The sequence below is a fragment of the Salmo trutta genome, chromosome 2 (assembly GCF_901001165.1).
Source record: "Salmo trutta chromosome 2, fSalTru1.1, whole genome shotgun sequence".
Taxonomy (NCBI): Eukaryota; Metazoa; Chordata; class Actinopteri; order Salmoniformes; family Salmonidae; genus Salmo; species Salmo trutta.
The window spans coordinates 34,925,933-34,950,730 of NC_042958.1; the positions used below are offsets into that span (position 1 = coordinate 34,925,933).

At 40.3% G+C, this 24,798-nt stretch overlaps 6 non-coding genes across 6 annotated transcripts; all 6 read left to right on the forward strand.

Annotated features, from left to right (window-relative positions):
- Positions 1-5,743: 5,743 nt before the first annotated feature.
- Positions 5,744-5,816, forward strand: trnaw-cca (transfer RNA tryptophan (anticodon CCA)). The gene has a single exon. It is a non-coding gene; the product is annotated as a tRNA-Trp (tRNA).
- A 2,456-nt stretch (positions 5,817-8,272) lies between these two features.
- On the forward strand, positions 8,273-8,345 carry trnar-ccg (transfer RNA arginine (anticodon CCG)). Its single transcript has one exon. It is a non-coding gene; the product is annotated as a tRNA-Arg (tRNA).
- A 7,527-nt stretch (positions 8,346-15,872) lies between these two features.
- On the forward strand, positions 15,873-15,945 carry trnaq-cug (transfer RNA glutamine (anticodon CUG)). The gene has a single exon. It is a non-coding gene; the product is annotated as a tRNA-Gln (tRNA).
- A 2,456-nt stretch (positions 15,946-18,401) lies between these two features.
- Positions 18,402-18,474, forward strand: trnar-ccg (transfer RNA arginine (anticodon CCG)). Its single transcript has one exon. It is a non-coding gene; the product is annotated as a tRNA-Arg (tRNA).
- Positions 18,475-20,927: 2,453 nt separating this feature from the next.
- Positions 20,928-21,000, forward strand: trnar-ccg (transfer RNA arginine (anticodon CCG)). Its single transcript has one exon. It is a non-coding gene; the product is annotated as a tRNA-Arg (tRNA).
- Positions 21,001-23,456: 2,456 nt separating this feature from the next.
- Positions 23,457-23,529, forward strand: trnar-ccg (transfer RNA arginine (anticodon CCG)). The gene has a single exon. It is a non-coding gene; the product is annotated as a tRNA-Arg (tRNA).
- The last annotated feature ends 1,269 nt before the right edge of the window (positions 23,530-24,798 follow it).

Sequence of the window (24,798 nt, forward strand, 5' to 3'; positions counted from 1 at the left end):
TGAAATCCTCAAAGTTTTACCACACACTCATTTCACACGAATTAAGTCAAAACGTCACATTAACCTATGCTGTGTGTCTGACAACGCTATAGGAGAGGCTACAGCTGTGGAAGGATAGTGAAAATGGAAACCTATTCCCTTTATAGTGCACTACCGTTGACCAGAGCCCATAGGGACTCTTTGCCCATTAGTGTCATGTCAACAAGTATGAGATGAACATGAACATGCTATTGGCTCCCTCCATCTACTTTTCTGTATGTGCGGTGAGACAGAGAAGGAGAGACATACAAATCCACGTTAAGACTCATCTTGTCATTTTCAAGATCAGTGATCAGAACGTCCACTCCAAGAAATCATCTAAGGAATCTAAAGCTGTTGTTGAGTTGCACTATTATGGTGTGAGGCAGGCTGTCCTAATATGGACACCGTACATTTCTTAGTTGACTGAGGAAATCTTGCTTGCAGGATGATTAACAGTGTTGACCGTTTGTGCCATGGTGTTTTTGTTAATGAGACTGATCATAAATCGTGGCCTACACAGAGAGTGGGAAGGGGTCCACCATTGATCTTCTCTGGTTTCCCCAGTCTAGAATGGCAGCTTTCCTCCAATCAGTTCAATTACCAATTATTTGCTGCTAACTGAAGTAGGTGTTGTTTGTTTAGTGGGGGTGCTGGTGGGTCAGATTGAACAGGATATTAAATGCTACGGAAACACTACTAGAGTATATGGTCTGGTGTGATTGAAAGTCATGTTGCTAAGGCCGGGATTCAATCCGATCAGCGATAGATCTGCGTAATAGTGCACTTGACATTTAAAGGTCATTTCATTTTTTGCTGACATTTGCACCATTTACAGTTAAATCGGTCTACAAAATGCAGGAAAATCACATTTAAAATGTTAATAACCTAAAAGGGCGGATCGAATCGAATCCCGGCCTAAGTCCTCCTAGGATGGTGGCTGGGATAGGGCATGCAGGATGGGAATTAAGAGGTACAATGTTCCCGTGTTCGCGGAGTCCACATTCCCGTTAAATGCTGCATATGTCAGCTCAATCAGAAATTCCCTATAAATGGTGTGGTTTTCGACAAAGCGTGAATCGGATTGAATCCCGGCCTAAATACACAAAAATAGCTGACAGATTACTGGAATGTACATTTGTGTGTCATATCTGTAGGTTAAATCAGGAAGATGGAAAACATACAGTTTATTGATGTATTAAAACTATTACAAATATAAAGATGGATGGAACACCACAACTCCATGTAGTATTATTAATATCCTTAAGAAATAAATATAGACACCAGCATAGATAAACTGCAGCTTCAGTTTGCAGGTATCGATCTTTATTTCATAACTTTATTCTTTGTACCCAGTACCTGCAAGTTATTGGATGTGCGAACACAACGTTAGAAATTAGTATTAATAATCGGGACTTGTTAAGGGATGATATGTCTTTTTCACTGTTTCAAAGCTTGCTTACTACAATTTTAGCGATTTAACATGATTCAGACATAATACATTTTTAGGGCAACATGATATTTTGGGGTGGGCAAACCTGCACCCCCCTAGAGCTGGTGTTGGTATTATTATCCTTCTGAATTTGACCAAGTTGTTCCAGGAACCTAATGTTTCATGGGCACAATGTAATAAATGTAGGGGTCAACTAATCTAGAACAGCTCAAAAAAACATAAATGTAAGAATATTTTTTTTAAATGACAAAACAGTGTAATTAGTTTGCTTGATGGATGAAAATACTGTTGGAAATTAGATCAGTCTGAACAGGGACTGAGAATGTACCTGCTTTTACAAGGATCATGCATTGATGTACCCAGTGGCGATGCATCATTCAGTTTTGAGCCCCACCTGTTTATCTTAAAATATATGTATATTTTTTTAGTGTGCCTGTTTTGCATGTTATTTTGGGATTAAAATGTGATGCATATCAGTTTGCAAACAATGTAAAAAATAATAATAATCATTGAGTTAAGAAAGCTGCATGTAAACATGGTCTATTTTTTGCTTTCTTGAGTAAGTTAGCTCCAAAATTTCAGCATAGCTCAGTGCTTTCTGTGGTGGTGGGGAAGCTAACGGAAAATACGGAGTGTAGGGGTTGGTAATGTTCTCTAGTTGCGCCGTGATTGGCTGTCAAACCAGCATTACTTCTGCCGCATTCAAAACAACTGGAAACTTGGAACTGGGAAATCTCAGACTTCAGTGAGTTCAAGACCACTGGTACGGGGAAAAAACTAGCTCCGACTGGGAAAATACAAAAAATAATTTTGAATGGTCATCCAACTCAGGATTCCAAGTTGGGAACTCGGGCCTCTTTTTAGAGCCCACAACAAGGACGGCCGCGCCACCTTCCTGTTCAAGTGAGCACAGCACAACAAGATGAGTCCAATAATGTCTTGTATGCTGCTGCATAAATTATGTAATATGCCAGGAAGATATGTATACTGTAGCTAAGAAAGTAATACTAAGTGTATGCTGTGTAGTAAGCTGTTAGTGGCTCATGTGCCTCACCCTAATCATTTGGTCCCTTCCCCACCTCATAACTTAGCCCACTGTTCTGAATTGGTGGTGCACATGTAGCCTATAGCCTGTTTTAGAGAAATGTAATCATTGAATATTGTAAGAGCTTTCATTGTCTGCTTGTATCCCCCTTTATTTATCCTACGGTTCTGACTTGGTGTACAGGGAGAATACTGTATGAACGGCCAATGTTCTGAGTTCTGTACATTTCAAAACTGCTGAAGAAATAGTTATATTAACTACATCAATCCTAGCTCGCTCATTAATGTCTTAATTGAAATTACGGATTGCTTTTTATCCGCTTGTCGTTTCCTTATGCCATAGATTCTACATCTCAATTGTTAGTAGAAACCACATTTGTTTAACCAAGTCAGCCATATCAGCTACAGTATGTAGCTGCTACAGGTAGTAAACAAGGCTGAATGAACTGTTTCGCTGCCAGACAAGGCTCCGCTGATAGCCAGGTGTAGCAGCGGTAAGGATTCACTCCATGGTGCTGAAAAGAAAGCTCTGCTGTTGGGAAAGCTTTATATAGGGCCTAACTGTATGTGGGTACCGTTTGTCACAGTTATAGTGCAATGAATGTATTATTTAATGTTGAATTGTGTTGTGCAATGGCTTTGCTGGCATGCATCAAAACTTTGGAAAAAATGTTTGCCCAACCAAGATGTATTTTTCTCTAGTGAATAAGTGATCCAGTGGCCTAATGGATAAGGCATCAGCCTGGGGAGTGTGGGTTCAAGTCCCACCTGGGTCTGTTGAAAGCAGCTGAGCATTAGATCAAAAGTTATTTCTAAGATCTGCTTACATGAATTTGTTAGCTTTAATCACTATTAGTACTAAATTCCCAATTGCCTGATGCAAATAGTGAATTCCAAATGAAAGAGACATTAGTCAATAGTAGGAGACCAGAAAAGTGACAATTGTGACCCGTCTTCCAGATCATGACTAAACTGCCAGCCCTGTATTTCACAAAACAATCTACTATTTATTGTCTAAGCAAATTAAGAGCACGTAAAACTGTTGTAAATCAAAGTTTTATTAGTCATAAATAAATAAAAACATCTTCAAAGTATTCCAATGACTCCAATAGACCTAGAGAATCAGTGCTGTGTGTGAGTCATGACTCCTTTTTTTTGTCAAATGTATTGTGACAAACATGATTGTGAAACTACACGTTATAATAAATGTTGATTTGAATGTTGATTCATATTTGTATGATGATAACAGTAGAATAGGTTTGTCTACTTGGAGCCTGCTGCTAGTGGCTGTTTTCTTTTAGCTTAGCTGTTAGTACATTGTTGTTGTTCTTGAGGCTGGCCAGTGAGGCAGCTTAGTCCTCTACTTTTCCAACACTCCACTTGGAACAGAAGAACATGGGCAGGCTGGAGTCTTTGCCCTCTTTGGTAAGGAAGACATTGAAATAGGACCTCTGTCTGGAAAAAAATAAATAATAAGATGTAGACTTGTATATAAAATATAATAAAATGCAAAACACCCCAAAAGACATTGATTCTTTAAACCAGAGGAGTACATGTCTCCCCCCAAATTTTGAAATTACATTTTTGTCCCCCTTAGTTTTATCATTGGAATGTGATAGAAAACGAGGCTACGGTGTGCTTTAGGACCATGCGGACACCTCCAAGCAGTCGGGGAGGCTGTTTGGAGTGTTTATCCAACTGGGGGGAAAAAATTATAATAATAGTTATGTCCCCCCCACTTCGAAAAACAAAGTTGCACCCTTGCTTTATACTGTACAGTCATGGCCAAAAGTTTTGAGAATGACACAAATAGCAGGCAACAATAGTTGACAGAGGATGAACAATGATTCCAAGCACCACCCTCCTTTTGAAGCTTCCAGTCTGTTGTTCAAACTAAATCAGCATGACAGAGTGATCTCCAGCCTTGTCCTCATCAACACTCACACCTGTGTTAATGAGAGAATCACTGACATGATGTCAGCTGGTCCTTCTGTGGCAGGGCTGAAATGCAGTGGAAATGTTTTTGGAGGGATTCAGCTCATTTGCGTGGCAAAGAGGGACTTTGCAATGAATTGCAATTCATCTGACCACTCTTCATAACATTCTGGAGTATATGCAAATTGCCATCATACAAACTGAGGCAGCAGACTTTGTGAAAATGAATATTTGTGTCATTCTCAAAACTTTTGGCCACGACTCTATATAATGTATTTTCAACACAATTGGCTGGAAAGCCTCAGTGTAGAATGACATACAGTATAAGTAGCTGCTGTTGTTAACAGCAAAGGAAAAAACAGCATGAGGTATTATCTTGTTGGGTCATTTCATTATATATCACAACCCCAATTTATGAACAACTCCATCACAGTTCATGTCTACACCCTCAGACATACTTGATGTGCCCCATATGGCACCCTATTACTATAAAGTTTACAACTTTTGAACAGAGACCTTTTGGCCCTGGTCAAGGTCCAGCCAATCAGAATGAGTTTTTCCCTACAAAAGGTCTTTATTACAGACAGAAATACTCCTCAGTTTCATCAGCTGCCCGGTTGGTGGGTCTCACACGATCCCGCAGGTGAAGAAGCTGGACGTGTAGGTCCTGGGATGGCGTGTTTACACATAGCGTGCGTATGTGAGGCCGGTTGGAAGTACTGGCAAATTCTCTAAAACGACATTGGAGGTGGCTTATGGTAGAGAAATGAAGATTCAATTCTCTGGCCACAGCTCTGGTGGACATTCCTGCAGTCAGCAAAACAATCTTCTAGTTGCACTGTCCTTCAAAACTTGAGACATCTGTGGCTTTGTGTTGTGTGAAAAACGGCATATTTTAGAGTGGCCTTTTATTGTCCCCAGCATAGACTGTACATCTCAATTGTCAGTAGAAACCACATTTGTTTAAGCAAGTCAGCCATATCAGCTGCAGTTTGTTTTTAAAAAAGGCAGTAAATGAGGCTGAATGAACTGTTTCGCTGCCAGACAAGGCTCCGCTGATAGCCAGGTGTAGCAGTGGTAAGGATTCACTCCATGGTGCTGAAAAGAAAGCTCTGCTGTTGGGAAAGCTTTATATAGGGCCTAACTGTATGTGGGTACCGTTTGTCACAGTTATAGTGCAATGAATGTATTATTTAATGTTGAATTGTGTTGTGTAATGGCTTTGCTGGCATGCATCAAAACTTTGTAAAAATGTTTGCCCCACCAAGATGTATTTTTCTCTAGTGAATAAGTGATCCAGTGGCCTAATGGATAAGGCATCAGCCTCCAGAGCTGGGGATTGTGGGTTCAAGTCCCACCTGGGTCTGTTGAAAACAGCTGAGCATTAGATCAAAAGTTCATTCTACGATCTGCTTGCATGAATTTGTTAGCTTTAAACACTATCAGTACTAAATTCCCAATTGCCTGATGCAAATAGTGAATTCCAAATGAAAGAGACATTAGTCAATAGTAGGAGACAAGAAAAGTGACAATTGTGACCCGTCTTCCAGATCATGACTAAACTGCCAGCCCTGTACTTCACAAAACAATCTACTATTTATTGTCTAAGCAAATTAAGAGCACGTAAAACTGTTGTAAATCAAAGTTTTATTAGTCATAAATAAATAATAACATCTTCAAAGTATTCCAATGACTCCAATAGACCTAGAGAATCAGTGCTGTGTGTGAGTCATGACTCCTTTTTTTTGTCAAATGTATTGTGACAAACATGATTGTGAAACTACACGTTATAATAAATGTTGATTTGAATGTTGATTCATATTTGTATCATGATAACAGTAGAATAGGTTTGTCTACTTGGAGCCTGCTGCTAGTGGCTGTTTTCTTTTAGCTTAGCTGTTAGTACATTGTTGTTGTTCTTGAGGCTGGCCAGTGAGGCAGCTTAGTCCTCTACTTTTCCAACACTCCACTTGGAACAGAAGAACATGGGCAGGCTGGAGTCTTTGCCCTCTTTGGGAAGGAAGGACCTCTGTCTGGAAAAAAATAAATAATAAGATGTAGACTTGTATATAAAATATAATAAAATGCAAAACACCCCAAAAGACATTGATTCTTTAAACCAGAGGAGTACATGTCTCCCCCCATATTTTGAAATTACATTTTTGTCCCCCTTAGTTTTATCATTGGAATGTGATAGAAAACGAGGCTACGGTGTGCTTTAGGACCATGCGGACACCTCCAAGCAGTCGGGGAGGCTGTTTGGAGTGTTTATCCAACTGGGGGGAAAAAATTATAATAATAGTTATGTCCCCCCCACTTCGAAAAACAAAGTTGCACCCTTGCTTTATACTGTACAGTCATGGCCAAAAGTTTTGAGAATGACACAAATAGCAGGCAACAATAGTTGACAGAGGATGAACAATGATTCCAAGCACCACCCTCCTTTTGAAGCTTCCAGTCTGTTGTTCAAACTAAATCAGCATGACAGAGTGATCTCCAGCCTTGTCCTCATCAACACTCACACCTGTGTTAATGAGAGAATCACTGACATGATGTCAGCTGGTCCTTCTGTGGCAGGGCTGAAATGCAGTGGAAATGTTTTTGGAGGGATTCAGCTCATTTGCGTGGCAAAGAGGGACTTTGCAATGAATTGCAATTCATCTGACCACTCTTCATAACATTCTGGAGTATATGCAAATTGCCATCATACAAACTGAGGCAGCAGACTTTGTGAAAATGAATATTTGTGTCATTCTCAAAACTTTTGGCCACGACTGTATATAATGTATTTTCAACACAATTGGCTGGAAAGCCTCAGTGTAGAATGACATACAGTATAAGTAGCTGCTGTTGTTAACAGCAAAGGAAAAAACAGCATGAGGTATTATCTTGTTGGGTCATTTCATTATATATCACAACCCCAATTTATGAACAACTCCATCACAGTTCATGTCTACACCCTCAGACATACTTGATGTGCCCCATATGGCACCCTATTACTATAAAGTTTACAACTTTTGAACAGAGACCTTTTGGCCCTGGTCAAGGTCCAGCCAATCAGAATGAGTTTTTCCCTACAAAAGGTCTTTATTACAGACAGAAATACTCCTCAGTTTCATCAGCTGCCCGGTTGGTGGGTCTCACACGATCCCGCAGGTGAAGAAGCTGGACGTGTAGGTCCTGGGATGGCGTGTTTACACATAGCGTGCGTATGTGAGGCCGGTTGGAAGTACTGGCAAATTCTCTAAAACGACATTGGAGGTGGCTTATGGTAGAGAAATGAAGATTCAATTCTCTGGCCACAGCTCTGGTGGACATTCCTGCAGTCAGCAAAACAATCTTCTAGTTGCACTGTCCTTCAAAACTTGAGACATCTGTGGCTTTGTGTTGTGTGAAAAACGGCATATTTTAGAGTGGCCTTTTATTGTCCCCAGCATAGATTGTACATCTCAATTGTCAGTAGAAACCACATTTGTTTAAGCAAGTCAGCCATATCAGCTGCAGTTTGTTTTTAAAAAAGGCAGTAAATGAGGCTGAATGAACTGTTTCGCTGCCAGACAAGGCTCCGCTGATAGCCAGGTGTAGCAGTGGTAAGGATTCACTCCATGGTGCTGAAAAGAAAGCTCTGCTGTTGGGAAAGCTTTATATAGGGCCTAACTGTATGTGGGTACCGTTTGTCACAGTTATAGTGCAATGAATGTATTATTTAATGTTGAATTGTGTTGTGTAATGGCTTTGCTGGCATGCATCAAAACTTTGTAAAAATGTTTGCCCCACCAAGATGTATTTTTCTCTAGTGAATAAGTGATCCAGTGAATAAGTGATCCAGTGGCCTAATGGATAAGGCATCAGCCTCCGGAGCTGGGGATTGTGGGTTCAAGTCCCACCTGGGTCTGTTGAAAACAGCTGAGCATTAGATCAAAAGTTCATTCTACGATCTGCTTGCATGAATTTGTTAGCTTTAAACACTATCAGTACTAAATTCCCAATTGCCTGATGCAAATAGTGAATTCCAAATGAAAGAGACATTAGTCAATAGTAGGAGACAAGAAAAGTGACAATTGTGGCCTGTCTTCCAGATCATGACTAAACTGCCAGCCCTGTACTTCACAAAACAATCTACTATTTATTGTCTAAGCAAATTAAGAGCACGTAAAACTGTTGTAAATCAAAGTTTTATTAGTCATAAATAAATAAAAACATCTTCAAAGTATTCCAATGACTCCAATAGACCTAGAGAATCAGTGCTGTGTGTGAGTCATGACTCCTTTTTTTTGTCAAATGTATTGTGACAAACATGATTGTGAAACTACACGTTATAATAAATGTTGATTTGAATGTTGATTCATATTTGTATGATGATAACAGTAGAATAGGTTTGTCTACTTGGAGCCTGCTGCTAGTGGCTGTTTTCTTTTAGCTTAGCTGTTAGTACATTGTTGTTGTTCTTGAGGCTGGCCAGTGAGGCAGCTTAGTCCTCTACTTTTCCAACACTCCACTTGGAACAGAAGAACATGGGCAGGCTGGAGTCTTTGCCCTCTTTGGTAAGGAAGACATTGAAATAGGACCTCTGTCTGGAAAAAAATAAATAATAAGATGTAGACTTGTATATAAAATATAATAAAATGCAAAACACCCCAAAAGACATTGATTCTTTAAACCAGAGGAGTACATGTCTCCCCCCAAATTTTGAAATTACATTTTTGTCCCCCTTAGTTTTATCATTGGAATGTGATAGAAAACGAGGCTACGGTGTGCTTTAGGACCATGCGGACACCTCCAAGCAGTCGGGGAGGCTGTTTGGAGTGTTTATCCAACTGGGGGGAAAAAATTATAATAATAGTTATGTCCCCCCCACTTCGAAAAACAAAGTTGCACCCTTCCTTTATACTGTACAGTCATGGCCAAAAGTTTTGAGAATGACACAAATAGCAGGCAACAATAGTTGACAGAGGATGAACAATGATTCCAAGCACCACCCTCCTTTTGAAGCTTCCAGTCTGTTGTTCAAACTAAATCAGCATGACAGAGTGATCTCCAGCCTTGTCCTCATCAACACTCACACCTGTGTTAATGAGAGAATCACTGACATGATGTCAGCTGGTCCTTCTGTGGCAGGGCTGAAATGCAGTGGAAATGTTTTTGGAGGGATTCAGCTCATTTGCGTGGCAAAGAGGGACTTTGCAATGAATTGCAATTCATCTGACCACTCTTCATAACATTCTGGAGTATATGCAAATTGCCATCATACAAACTGAGGCAGCAGACTTTGTGAAAATGAATATTTGTGTCATTCTCAAAACTTTTGGCCACGACTGTATATAATGTATTTTCAACACAATTGGCTGGAAAGCCTCAGTGTAGAATGACATACAGTATAAGTAGCTGCTGTTGTTAACAGCAAAGGAAAAAACAGCATGAGGTATTATCTTGTTGGGTCATTTCATTATATATCACAACCCCAATTTATGAACAACTCCATCACAGTTCATGTCTACACCCTCAGACATACTTGATGTGCCCCATATGGCACCCTATTACTATAAAGTTTACAACTTTTGAACAGAGACCTTTTGGCCCTGGTCAAGGTCCAGCCAATCAGAATGAGTTTTTCCCTACAAAAGGTCTTTATTACAGACAGAAATACTCCTCAGTTTCATCAGCTGCCCGGTTGGTGGGTCTCACACGATCCCGCAGGTGAAGAAGCTGGACGTGTAGGTCCTGGGATGGCGTGTTTACACATAGCGTGCGTATGTGAGGCCGGTTGGAAGTACTGGCAAATTCTCTAAAACGACATTGGAGGTGGCTTATGGTAGAGAAATGAAGATTCAATTCTCTGGCCACAGCTCTGGTGGACATTCCTGCAGTCAGCAAAACAATCTTCTAGTTGCACTGTCCTTCAAAACTTGAGACATCTGTGGCTTTGTGTTGTGTGAAAAACGGCATATTTTAGAGTGGCCTTTTATTGTCCCCAGCATAGATTGTACATCTCAATTGTCAGTAGAAACCACATTTGTTTAAGCAAGTCAGCCATATCAGCTGCAGTTTGTTTTTAAAAAAGGCAGTAAATGAGGCTGAATGAACTGTTTCGCTGCCAGACAAGGCTCCGCTGATAGCCAGGTGTAGCAGTGGTAAGGATTCACTCCATGGTGCTGAAAAGAAAGCTCTGCTGTTGGGAAAGCTTTATATAGGGCCTAACTGTATGTGGGTACCGTTTGTCACAGTTATAGTGCAATGAATGTATTATTTAATGTTGAATTGTGTTGTGTAATGGCTTTGCTGGCATGCATCAAAACTTTGTAAAAATGTTTGCCCCACCAAGATGTATTTTTCTCTAGTGAATAAGTGATCCAGTGAATAAGTGATCCAGTGGCCTAATGGATAAGGCATCAGCCTCCAGGAGCTGGGGATTGTGGGTTCAAGTCCCACCTGGGTCTGTTGAAAACAGCTGAGCATTACATCAAAAGTTCATTCTATGATCTGCTTGCATGAATTTGTTAGCTTTAAACACTATCAGTACTAAATTCCCAATTGCCTGATGCAAATAGTGAATTCCAAATGAAAGAGACATTAGTCAATAGTAGGAGACAAGAAAAGTGACAATTGTGACCCGTCTTCCAGATCATGACTAAACTGCCAGCCCTGTACTTCACAAAACAATCTACTATTTATTGTCTAAGCAAATTAAGAGCACGTAAAACTGTTGTAAATCAAAGTTTTATTAGTCATAAATAAATAATAACATCTTCAAAGTATTCCAATGACTCCAATAGACCTAGAGAATCAGTGCTGTGTGTGAGTCATGACTCCTTTTTTTTGTCAAATGTATTGTGACAAACATGATTGTGAAACTACACGTTATAATAAATGTTGATTTGAATGTTGATTCATATTTGTATCATGATAACAGTAGAATAGGTTTGTCTACTTGGAGCCTGCTGCTAGTGGCTGTTTTCTTTTAGCTTAGCTGTTAGTACATTGTTGTTGTTCTTGAGGCTGGCCAGTGAGGCAGCTTAGTCCTCTACTTTTCCAACACTCCACTTGGAACAGAAGAACATGGGCAGGCTGGAGTCTTTGCCCTCTTTGGGAAGGAAGGACCTCTGTCTGGAAAAAAATAAATAATAAGATGTAGACTTGTATATAAAATATAATAAAATGCAAAACACCCCAAAAGACATTGATTCTTTAAACCAGAGGAGTACATGTCTCCCCCCAAATTTTGAAATTACATTTTTGTCCCCCTTAGTTTTATCATTGGAATGTGATAGAAAACGAGGCTACGGTGTGCTTTAGGACCATGCGGACACCTCCAAGCAGTCGGGGAGGCTGTTTGGAGTGTTTATCCAACTGGGGGGAAAAAATTATAATAATAGTTATGTCCCCCCCACTTCGAAAAACAAAGTTGCACCCTTGCTTTATACTGTACAGTCATGGCCAAAAGTTTTGAGAATGACACAAATAGCAGGCAACAATAGTTGACAGAGGATGAACAATGATTCCAAGCACCACCCTCCTTTTGAAGCTTCCAGTCTGTTGTTCAAACTAAATCAGCATGACAGAGTGATCTCCAGCCTTGTCCTCATCAACACTCACACCTGTGTTAATGAGAGAATCACTGACATGATGTCAGCTGGTCCTTCTGTGGCAGGGCTGAAATGCAGTGGAAATGTTTTTGGAGGGATTCAGCTCATTTGCGTGGCAAAGAGGGACTTTGCAATGAATTGCAATTCATCTGACCACTCTTCATAACATTCTGGAGTATATGCAAATTGCCATCATACAAACTGAGGCAGCAGACTTTGTGAAAATGAATATTTGTGTCATTCTCAAAACTTTTGGCCACGACTCTATATAATGTATTTTCAACACAATTGGCTGGAAAGCCTCAGTGTAGAATGACATACAGTATAAGTAGCTGCTGTTGTTAACAGCAAAGGAAAAAACAGCATGAGGTATTATCTTGTTGGGTCATTTCATTATATATCACAACCCCAATTTATGAACAACTCCATCACAGTTCATGTCTACACCCTCAGACATACTTGATGTGCCCCATATGGCACCCTATTACTATAAAGTTTACAACTTTTGAACAGAGACCTTTTGGCCCTGGTCAAGGTCCAGCCAATCAGAATGAGTTTTTCCCTACAAAAGGTCTTTATTACAGACAGAAATACTCCTCAGTTTCATCAGCTGCCCGGTTGGTGGGTCTCACACGATCCCGCAGGTGAAGAAGCTGGACGTGTAGGTCCTGGGATGGCGTGTTTACACATAGCGTGCGTATGTGAGGCCGGTTGGAAGTACTGGCAAATTCTCTAAAACGACATTGGAGGTGGCTTATGGTAGAGAAATGAAGATTCAATTCTCTGGCCACAGCTCTGGTGGACATTCCTGCAGTCAGCAAAACAATCTTCTAGTTGCACTGTCCTTCAAAACTTGAGACATCTGTGGCTTTGTGTTGTGTGAAAAACGGCATATTTTAGAGTGGCCTTTTATTGTCCCCAGCATAGATTGTACATCTCAATTGTCAGTAGAAACCACATTTGTTTAAGCAAGTCAGCCATATCAGCTGCAGTTTGTTTTTAAAAAAGGCAGTAAATGAGGCTGAATGAACTGTTTCGCTGCCAGACAAGGCTCCGCTGATAGCCAGGTGTAGCAGTGGTAAGGATTCACTCCATGGTGCTGAAAAGAAAGCTCTGCTGTTGGGAAAGCTTTATATAGGGCCTAACTGTATGTGGGTACCGTTTGTCACAGTTATAGTGCAATGAATGTATTATTTAATGTTGAATTGTGTTGTGTAATGGCTTTGCTGGCATGCATCAAAACTTTGTAAAAATGTTTGCCCCACCAAGATGTATTTTTCTCTAGTGAATAAGTGATCCAGTGAATAAGTGATCCAGTGGCCTAATGGATAAGGCATCAGCCTCCGGAGCTGGGGATTGTGGGTTCAAGTCCCACCTCGGTCTGTTGAAAACAGCTGAGCATTAGATCAAAAGTTCATTCTACGATCTGCTTGCATGAATTTGTTAGCTTTAAACACTATCAGTACTAAATTCCCAATTGCCTGATGCAAATAGTGAATTCCAAATGAAAGAGACATTAGTCAATAGTAGGAGACAAGAAAAGTGACAATTGTGACCTGTCTTCCAGATCATGACTAAACTGCCAGCCCTGTACTTCACAAAACAATCTACTATTTATTGTCTAAGCAAATTAAGAGCACGTAAAACTGTTGTAAATAAAAGTTTTATTAGTCATAAATAAATAAAAACATCTTCAAAGTATTCCAATGACTCCAATAGACCTAGAGAATCAGTGCTGTGTGTGAGTCATGACTCCTTTTTTTTGTCAAATGTATTGTGACAAACATGATTGTGAAACTACACGTTATAATAAATGTTGATTTGAATGTTGATTCATATTTGTATGATGATAACAGTAGAATAGGTTTGTCTACTTGGAGCCTGCTGCTAGTGGCTGTTTTCTTTTAGCTTAGCTGTTAGTACATTGTTGTTGTTCTTGAGGCTGGCCAGTGAGGCAGCTTAGTCCTCTACTTTTCCAACACTCCACTTGGAACAGAAGAACATGGGCAGGCTGGAGTCTTTGCCCTCTTTGGGAAGGAAGGACCTCTGTCTGGAAAAAAATAAATAATAAGATGTAGACTTGTATATAAAATATAATAAAATGCAAAACACCCCAAAAGACATTGATTCTTTAAACCAGAGGAGTACATGTCTCCCCCCAAATTTTGAAATTACATTTTTGTCCCCCTTAGTTTTATCATTGGAATGTGATAGAAAACGAGGCTACGGTGTGCTTTAGGACCATGCGGACACCTCCAAGCAGTCGGGGAGGCTGTTTGGAGTGTTTATCCAACTGGGGGGAAAAAATTATAATAATAGTTATGTCCCCCCCACTTCGAAAAACAAAGTTGCACCCTTCCTTTATACTGTACAGTCATGGCCAAAAGTTTTGAGAATGACACAAATAGCAGGCAACAATAGTTGACAGAGGATGAACAATGATTCCAAGCACCACCCTCCTTTTGAAGCTTCCAGTCTGTTGTTCAAACTAAATCAGCATGACAGAGTGATCTCCAGCCTTGTCCTCATCAACACTCACACCTGTGTTAATGAGAGAATCACTGACATGATGTCAGCTGGTCCTTCTGTGGCAGGGCTGAAATGCAGTGGAAATGTTTTTGGAGGGATTCAGCTCATTTGCGTGGCAAAGAGGGACTTTGCAATGAATTGCAATTCATCTGACCACTCTTCATAACATTCTGGAGTATATGCAAATTGCCATCATACAAACTGAGGCAGCAGACTTTGTGAAAATGAATATTTGTGTCATTCTCAAAACTTTTGGCCACGACTCTATATAATGTATTTTCAACACAATTGGCTGGAAAGCCTCAGTGTAGAATGACATACAGTATAAGTAGCTGCTGTTGTTAACAGCAAAGGAAAAAACAGCATGAGGTATTATCTTGTTGGGTCATTTCATTATATATCACAACCCCAATTTATGAACAACTCCATCACAGTTCATGTCTACACCCTCAGACATACTTGATGTGCCCCATATGGCACCCTATTACTATATAGTTCACAACTTTTGAACAGAGACCTTTTGGCCCTGGTCAAGGTCCAGCCAATCAGAATGAGTTTTTCCCTACAAAAGGTCTTTATTACAGACAGAAATACTCCTCAGTTTCATCAGCTGCCCGGTTGGTGGGTCTCACACGATCCCGCAGGTGAAGAAGCTGGACGTGTAGGTCCTGGGATGGCGTGTTTACACATAGCGTGCGTATGTGAGGCCGGTTGGAAGTACTGGCAAATTCTCTAAAACGACATTGGAGGTGGCTTATGGTAGAGAAATGAAGATTCAATTCTCTGGCCACAGCTCTGGTGGACATTCCTGCAGTCAGCAAAACAATCTTCTAGTTGCACTGTCCTTCAAAACTTGAGACATCTGTGGCTTTGTGTTGTGTGAAAAACGGCATATTTTAGAGTGGCCTTTTATTGTCCCCAGCATAGATTGTACATCTCAATTGTCAGTAGAAACCACATTTGTTTAAGCAAGTCAGCCATATCAGCTGCAGTTTGTTTTTAAAAAAGGCAGTAAATGAGGCTGAATGAACTGTTTCGCTGCCAGACAAGGCTCCGCTGATAGCCAGGTGTAGCAGTGGTAAGGATTCACTCCATGGTGCTGAAAAGAAAGCTCTGCTGTTGGGAAAGCTTTATATAGGGCCTATCTGTATGTGGGTACCGTTTGTCACAGTTATAGTGCAATGAATGTATTATTTAATGTTGAATTGTGTTGTGTAATGGCTTTGCTGGCATGCATCAAAACTTTGTAAAAATGTTTGCCCCACCAAGATGCATTTTTCTCTAGTGAATAAGTGATCCAGTGAATAAGTGATCCAGTGGCCTAATGGATAAGGCATCAGCCTCTGGAGCTGGGGATTGTGGGTTCAAGTCCCACCTGGGTCTGTTGAAAACAGCTGAGCATTAGATCAAAAGTTCATTCTACGATCTGCTTGCATGAATTTGTTAGCTTTAAACACTATCAGTACTAAATTCCCAATTGCCTGATGCAAATAGTGAATTCCAAATGAAAGAGACATTAGTCAATAGTAGGAGACAAGAAAAGTGACAATTGTGACCTGTCTTCCAGATCATGACTAAACTGCCAGCCCTGTACTTCACAAAACAATCTACTATTTATTGTCTAAGCAAATTAAGAGCACGTAAAACTGTTGTAAATCAAAGTTTTATTAGTCATAAATAAATAATAACATCTTCAAAGTATTCCAATGACTCCAATAGACCTAGAGAATCAGTGCTGTGTGTGAGTCATGACTCCTTTTTTTTGTCAAATGTATTGTGACAAACATGATTGTGAAACTACACGTTATAATAAATGTTGATTTGAATGTTGATTCATATTTGTATCATGATAACAGTAGAATAGGTTTGTCTACTTGGAGCCTGCTGCTAGTGGCTGTTTTCTTTTAGCTTAGCTGTTAGTACATTGTTGTTGTTCTTGAGGCTGGCCAGTGAGGCAGCTTAGTCCTCTACTTTTCCAACACTCCACTTGGAACAGAAGAACATGGGCAGGCTGGAGTCTTTGCCCTCTTTGGTAAGGAAGGACCTCTGTCTGGAAAAAAATAAATAATAAGATGTAGACTTGTATATAAAATATAATAAAATGCAAAACACCCCAAAAGACATTGATTCTTTAAACCAGAGGAGTACATGTCTCCCCCCAAATTTTGAAATTACATTTTTGTCCCCCTTAGTTTTATCATTGGAATGTGATAGAAAACGAGGCTACGGTGTGCTTTAGGACCATGCGGACACCTCCAAGCAGTCGGGGAGGCTGTTTGGAGTGTTTATCCAACTGGGGGGAAAAAATTATAATAATAGTTATGTCCCCCCCACTTCGAAAAACAAAGTTGCACCCTTCCTTTATACTGTACAGTCATGGCCAAAAGTTTTGAGAATGACACAAATAGCAGGCAACAATAGTTGACAGAGGATGAACAATGATTCCAAGCACCACCCTCCTTTTGAAGCTTCCAGTCTGTTGTTCAAACTAAATCAGCATGACAGAGTGATCTCCAGCCTTGTCCTCATCAACACTCACACCTGTGTTAATGAGAGAATCACTGACATGATGTCAGCTGGTCCTTCTGTGGCAGGGCTGAAATGCAGTGGAAATGTTTTTGGAGGGATTCAGCTCATTTGCGTGGCAAAGAGGGACTTTGCAATGAATTGCAATTCATCTGACCACTCTTCATAACATTCTGGAGTATATGCAAATTGCCATCATACAAACTGAGGCAGCAGACTTTGTGAAAATGAATATTTGTGTCATTCTCAAAACTTTTGGCCACGACTCTATATAATGTATTTTCAACACAATTGGCTGGAAAGCCTCAGTGTAGAATGACATACAGTATAAGTAGCTGCTGTTGTTAACAGCAAAGGAAAAAACAGCATGAGGTATTATCTTGTTGGGTCATTTCATTATATATCACAACCCCAATTTATGAACAACTCCATCACAGTTCATGTCTACACCCTCAGACATACTTGATGTGCCCCATATGGCACCCTATTACTATATAGTTCACAACTTTTGAACAGAGACCTTTTGGCCCTGGTCAAGGTCCAGCCAATCAGAATGAGTTTTTCCCTACAAAAGGTCTTTATTACAGACAGAAATACTCCTCAGTTTCATCAGCTGCCCGGTTGGTGGGTCTCACACGATCCCGCAGGTGAAGAAGCTGGACGTGTAGGTCCTGGGATGGCGTGTTTACACATAGCGTGCGTATGTGAGGCCGGTTGGAAGTACTGGCAAATTCTCTAAAACGACATTGGAGGTGGCTTATGGTAGAGAAATGAAGATTCAATTCTCTGGCCACAGCTCTGGTGGACATTCCTGCAGTCAGCAAAACAATCTTCTAGTTGCACTGTCCTTCAAAACTTGAGACATCTGTGGCTTTGTGTTGTGTGAAAAACGGCATATTTTAGAGTGGCCTTTTATTGTCCCCAGCATAGATTGTACATCTCAATTGTCAGTAGAAACCACATTTGTTTAAGCAAGTCAGCCATATCAGCTGCAGTTTGTTTTTAAAAAAGGCAGTAAATGAGGCTGAATGAACTGTTTCGCTGCCAGACAAGGCTCCGCTGATAGCCAGGTGTAGCAGTGGTAAGGATTCACTCCATGGTGCTGAAAAGAAAGCTCTGCTGTTGGGAAAGCTTTATATAGGGCCTAACTGTATGTGGGTACCGTTTGTCACAGTTATAGTGCAATGAATGTATTATTTAATGTTGAATTGTGTTGTGTAATGGCTTTGCTGGCATGCATCAAAACTTTGTAAAAATGTTTGCCCCACCAAGATGTATTTTTCTCTAGTGAATAAGTGATCCAGTGAATAAGTGATCCAGTGGCCTAATGGATAAGGCATCAGCCTCCGGAGCTGGGGATTGTGGGTTCAAGTCCCACCTGGGTCTGTTGAAAACAGCTGAGCATTAGATCAAAAGTTCATTCTACGATCTGCTTGCATGAATTTGTTAGCTTTAAACACTATCAGTACTAAATTCCCAATTGCCTGATGCAAATAGTGAATTCCAAATGAAAGAGACATTAGTCAATAGTAGGAGACAAGAAAAGTGACAATTGTGACCCGTCTTCCAGATCATGACTAAACTGCCAGCCCTGTACTTCACAAAACAATCTACTATTTATTGTCTAAGCAAACTAAGAGCACGTAAAACTGTTGTAAATCAAAGTTTTATTAGTCATAAATAAATAATAACATCTTCAAAGTATTCCAATGACTCCAATAGACCTAGAGAATCAGTGCTGTGTGTGAGTCATGACTCCTTTTTTTTGTCAAATGTATTGTGACAAACATGATTGTGAAACTACACGTTATAATAAATGTTGATTTGAATGTTGATTCATATTTGTATCATGATAACAGTAGAATAGGTTTGTCTACTTGGAGCCTGCTGCTAGTGGCTGTTTTCTTTTAGCTTAGCTGTTAGTACATTGTTGTTGTTCTTGAGGCTGGCCAGTAAGGCAGCTTAGTCCTCTACTTTTCCAACACTCCACTTGGAACAGAAGAACATGGGCAGGCTGGAGTCTTTGCCCTCTTTGGGAAGGAAGGACCTCTGTCTGGAAAAAAATAAATAATAAGATGTAGACTTGTATATAAAATATAATAAAATGCAAAACACCCCAAAAGACATTGATTCTTTAAACCAGAGGAGTACATGTCTCCCCCCAAATTTTGAAATTACATTTTTGTCCCCCTTAGTTTTATCATTGGAATGTGATAGAAAACGAGGCTACGGTGTGCTTTAGGACCATGCGGACACCTCCAAGCAGTCGGGGAGGCTGTTTGGAGTGTTTATCCAACTGGGGGGAAAAAATTATAATAATAGTTATGTCCCCCCCACTTCGAAAAACAAAGTTGCACCCTTGCTTTATACTGTACAGTCATGGCCAAAAGTTTTGAGAATGACACAAATAGCAGGCAACAATAGTTGACAGAGGATGAACAATGATTCCAAGCACCACCCTCCTTTTGAAGCTTCCAGTCTGTTGTTCAAACTAAATCAGCATGACAGAGTGATCTCCAGCCTTGTCCTCATCAACACTCACACCTGTGTTAATGAGAGAATCACTGACATGATGTCAGCTGGTCCTTCTGTGGCAGGGCTGAAATGCAGTGGAAATGTTTTTGGAGGGATTCAGCTCATTTGCGTGGCAAAGAGGGACTTTGCAATGAATTGCAATTCATCTGACCACTCTTCATAACATTCTGGAGTATATGCAAATTGCCATCATACAAACTGAGGCAGCAGACTTTGTGAAAATGAATATTTGTGTCATTCTCAAAACTTTTGGCCACGACTCTATATAATGTATTTTCAACACAATTGGCTGGAAAGCCTCAGTGTAGAATGACATACAGTATAAGTAGCTGCTGTTGTTAACAGCAAAGGAAAAAACAGCATGAGGTATTATCTTGTTGGGTCATTTCATTATATATCACAACCCCAATTTATGAACAACTCCATCACAGTTCATGTCTACACCCTCAGACATACTTGATGTGCCCCATATGGCACCCTATCCTATAAAGTTTACAACTTTTGAACAGAGACCTTTTGGCCCTGGTCAAGGTCCAGCCAATCAGAATGAGTTTTCCCTACAAAAGGTCTTTATTACAGACAGAAATACTCCTCAGTTCATCAGCTGCCCGGTTGGTGGGTCTCACACGATCCCGCAGGTGAAGAAGCTGGACGTGTAGGTCCTGGGATGGCGTGTTTACACATAGCGTGCGTATGTGAGGCCGGTTGGAAGTACTGGCAAATTCTCTAAAACGACATTGGAGGTGGCTTATGGTAGAGAAATGAAGATTCAATTCTCTGGCCACAGCTCTGGTGGACATTCCTGCAGTCAGCAAAACAATCTTCTAGTTGCACTGTCCTTCAAAACTTGAGACATCTGTGGCTTTGTGTTGTGTGAAAAACGGCATATTTTAGAGTGGCCTTTTATTGTCCCCAGCATAGATTGTACATCTCAATTGTCAGTAGAAACCACATTTGTTTAAGCAAGTCAGCCATATCAGCTGCAGTTTGTTTTTAAAAAAGGCAGTAAATGAGGCTGAATGAACTGTTTCGCTGCCAGACAAGGCTCCGCTGATAGCCAGGTGTAGCAGTGGTAAGGATTCACTCCATGGTGCTGAAAAGAAAGCTCTGCTGTTGGGAAAGCTTTATATAGGGCCTAACTGTATGTGGGTACCGTTTGTCACAGTTATAGTGCAATGAATGTATTATTTAATGTTGAATTGTGTTGTGTAATGGCTTTGCTGGCATGCATCAAAACTTTGTAAAAATGTTTGCCCCACCAAGATGTATTTTTCTCTAGTGAATAAGTGATCCAGTGAATAAGTGATCCAGTGGCCTAATGGATAAGGCATCAGCCTCCGGAGCTGGGGATTGTGGGTTCAAGTCCCACCTGGGTCTGTTGAAAACAGCTGAGCATTACATCAAAAGTTCATTCTATGATCTGCTTGCATGAATTTGTTAGCTTTAAACACTATCAGTACTAAATTCCCAATTGCCTGATGCAAATAGTGAATTCCAAATGAAAGAGACATTAGTCAATAGTAGGAGACAAGAAAAGTGACAATTGTGACCCGTCTTCCAGATCATGACTAAACTGCCAGCCCTGTACTTCACAAAACAATCTACTATTTATTGTCTAAGCAAATTAAGAGCACGTAAAACTGTTGTAAATCAAAGTTTTATTAGTCATAAATAAATAAAAACATCTTCAAAGTATTCCAATGACTCCAATAGACCTAGAGAATCAGTGCTGTGTGTGAGTCATGACTCCTTTTTTTTGTCAAATGTATTGTGACAAACATGATTGTGAAACTACACGTTATAATAAATGTTGATTTGAATGTTGATTCATATTTGTATCATGATAACAGTAGAATAGGTTTGTCTACTTGGAGCCTGCTGCTAGTGGCTGTTTTCTTTTAGCTTAGCTGTTAGTACATTGTTGTTGTTCTTGAGGCTGGCCAGTGAGGCAGCTTAGTCCTCTACTTTTCCAACACTCCACTTGGAACAGAAGAACATGGGCAGGCTGGAGTCTTTGCCCTCTTTGGGAAGGAAGGACCTCTGTCTGGAAAAAAATAAATAATAAGATGTAGACTTGTATATAAAATATAATAAAATGCAAAACACCCCAAAAGACATTGATTCTTTAAACCAGAGGAGTACATGTCTCCCCCCAAATTTTGAAATTACATTTTTGTCCCCCTTAGTTTTATCATTGGAATGTGATAGAAAACGAGGCTACGGTGTGCTTTAGGACCATGCGGACACCTCCAAGCAGTCGGGGAGGCTGTTTGGAGTGTTTATCCAACTGGGGGGAAAAAATTATAATAATAGTTATGTCCCCCCCACTTCGAAAAACAAAGTTGCACCCTTCCTTTATACTGTACAGTCATGGCCAAAAGTTTTGAGAATGACACAAATAGCAGGCAACAATAGTTGACAGAGGATGAACAATGATTCCAAGCACCACCCTCCTTTTGAAGCTTCCAGTCTGTTGTTCAAACTAAATCAGCATGACAGAGTGATCTCCAGCCTTGTCCTCATCAACACTCACACCTGTGTTAATGAGAGAATCACTGACATGATGTCAGCTGGTCCTTCTGTGGCAGGGCTGAAATGCAGTGGAAATGTTTTTGGAGGGATTCAGCTCATTTGCGTGGCAAAGAGGGACTTTGCAATGAATTGCAATTCATCTGACCACTCTTCATAACATTCTGGAGTATATGCAAATTGCCATCATACAAACTGAGGCAGCAGACTTTGTGAAAATGAATATTTGTGTCATTCTCAAAACTTTTGGCCACGACTCTATATAATGTATTTTCAACACAATTGGCTGGAAAGCCTCAGTGTAGAATGACATACAGTATAAGTAGCTGCTGTTGTTAACAGCAAAGGAAAAAACAGCATGAGGTATTATCTTGTTGGGTCATTTCATTATATATCACAACCCCAATTTATGAACAACTCCATCACAGTTCATGTCTACACCCTCAGACATACTTGATGTGCCCCATATGGCACCCTATTACTATATAGTTCACAACTTTTGAACAGAGACCTTTTGGCCCTGGTCAAGGTCCAGCCAATCAGAATGAGTTTTTCCCTACAAAAGGTCTTTATTACAGACAGAAATACTCCTCAGTTTCATCAGCTGCCCGGTTGGTGGGTCTCACACGATCCCGCAGGTGAAGAAGCTGGACGTGTAGGTCCTGGGATGGCGTGTTTACACATAGCGTGCGTATGTGAGGCCGGTTGGAAGTACTGGCAAATTCTCTAAAACGACATTGGAGGTGGCTTATGGTAGAGAAATGAAGATTCAATTCTCTGGCCACAGCTCTGGTGGACATTCCTGCAGTCAGCAAAACAATCTTCTAGTTGCACTGTCCTTCAAAACTTGAGACATCTGTGGCTTTGTGTTGTGTGAAAAACGGCATATTTTAGAGTGGCCTTTTATTGTCCCCAGCATAGATTGTACATCTCAATTGTCAGTAGAAACCACATTTGTTTAAGCAAGTCAGCCATATCAGCTGCAGTTTGTTTTTAAAAAAGGCAGTAAATGAGGCTGAATGAACTGTTTCGCTGCCAGACAAGGCTCCGCTGATAGCCAGGTGTAGCAGTGGTAAGGATTCACTCCATGGTGCTGAAAAGAAAGCTCTGCTGTTGGGAAAGCTTTATATAGGGCCTAACTGTATGTGGGTACCGTTTGTCACAGTTATAGTGCAATGAATGTATTATTTAATGTTGAATTGTGTTGTGTAATGGCTTTGCTGGCATGCATCAAAACTTTGTAAAAATGTTTGCCCCACCAAGATGTATTTTTCTCTAGTGAATAAGTGATCCAGTGAATAAGTGATCCAGTGGCCTAATGGATAAGGCATCAGCCTCCGGAGCTGGGGATTGTGGGTTCAAGTCCCACCTGGGTCTGTTGAAAACAGCTGAGCATTAGATCAAAAGTTCATTCTACGATCTGCTTGCATGAATTTGTTAATTTTAAACACTATCAGTACTAAATTCCCAATTGCCTGATGCAAATAGTGAATTCCAAATGAAAGAGACATTAGTCAATAGTAGGAGACAAGAAAAGTGACAATTGTGGCCTGTCTTCCAGATCATGACTAAACTGCCAGCCCTGTACTTCACAAAACAATCTACTATTTATTGTCTAAGCAAACTAAGAGCACGTAAAACTGTTGTAAATCAAAGTTTTATTAGTCATAAATAAATAATAACATCTTCAAAGTATTCCAATGACTCCAATAGACCTAGAGAATCAGTGATGTGTGTGAGTCATGACTCCTTTTTTTTGTCAAATGTATTGTGACAAACATGATTGTGAAACTACACGTTATAATAAATGTTGATTTGAATGTTGATTCATATTTGTATCATGATAACAGTAGAATAGGTTTGTCTACTTGGAGCCTGCTGCTAGTGGCTGTTTTCTTTTAGCTTAGCTGTTAGTACATTGTTGTTGTTCTTGAGGCTGGCCAGTAAGGCAGCTTAGTCCTCTACTTTTCCAACACTCCACTTGGAACAGAAGAACATGGGCAGGCTGGAGTCTTTGCCCTCTTTGGGAAGGAAGGACCTCTGTCTGGAAAAAAATAAATAATAAGATGTAGACTTGTATATAAAATATTATAAAATGCAAAACACCCCAAAAGACATTGATTCTTTAAACCAGAGGAGTACATGTCTCCCCCCAAATTTTGAAATTACATTTTTGTCCCCCTTAGTTTTATCATTGGAATGTGATAGAAAACGAGGCTACGGTGTGCTTTAGGACCATGCGGACACCTCCAAGCAGTCGGGGAGGCTGTTTGGAGTGTTTATCCAACTGGGGGGAAAAAATTATAATAATAGTTATGTCCCCCCCACTTCGAAAAACAAAGTTGCACCCTTGCTTTATACTGTACAGTCATGGCCAAAAGTTTTGAGAATGACACAAATAGCAGGCAACAATAGTTGACAGAGGATGAACAATGATTCCAAGCACCACCCTCCTTTTGAAGCTTCCAGTCTGTTGTTCAAACTAAATCAGCATGACAGAGTGATCTCCAGCCTTGTCCTCATCAACACTCACACCTGTGTTAATGAGAGAATCACTGACATGATGTCAGCTGGTCCTTCTGTGGCAGGGCTGAAATGCAGTGGAAATGTTTTTGGAGGGATTCAGCTCATTTGCGTGGCAAAGAG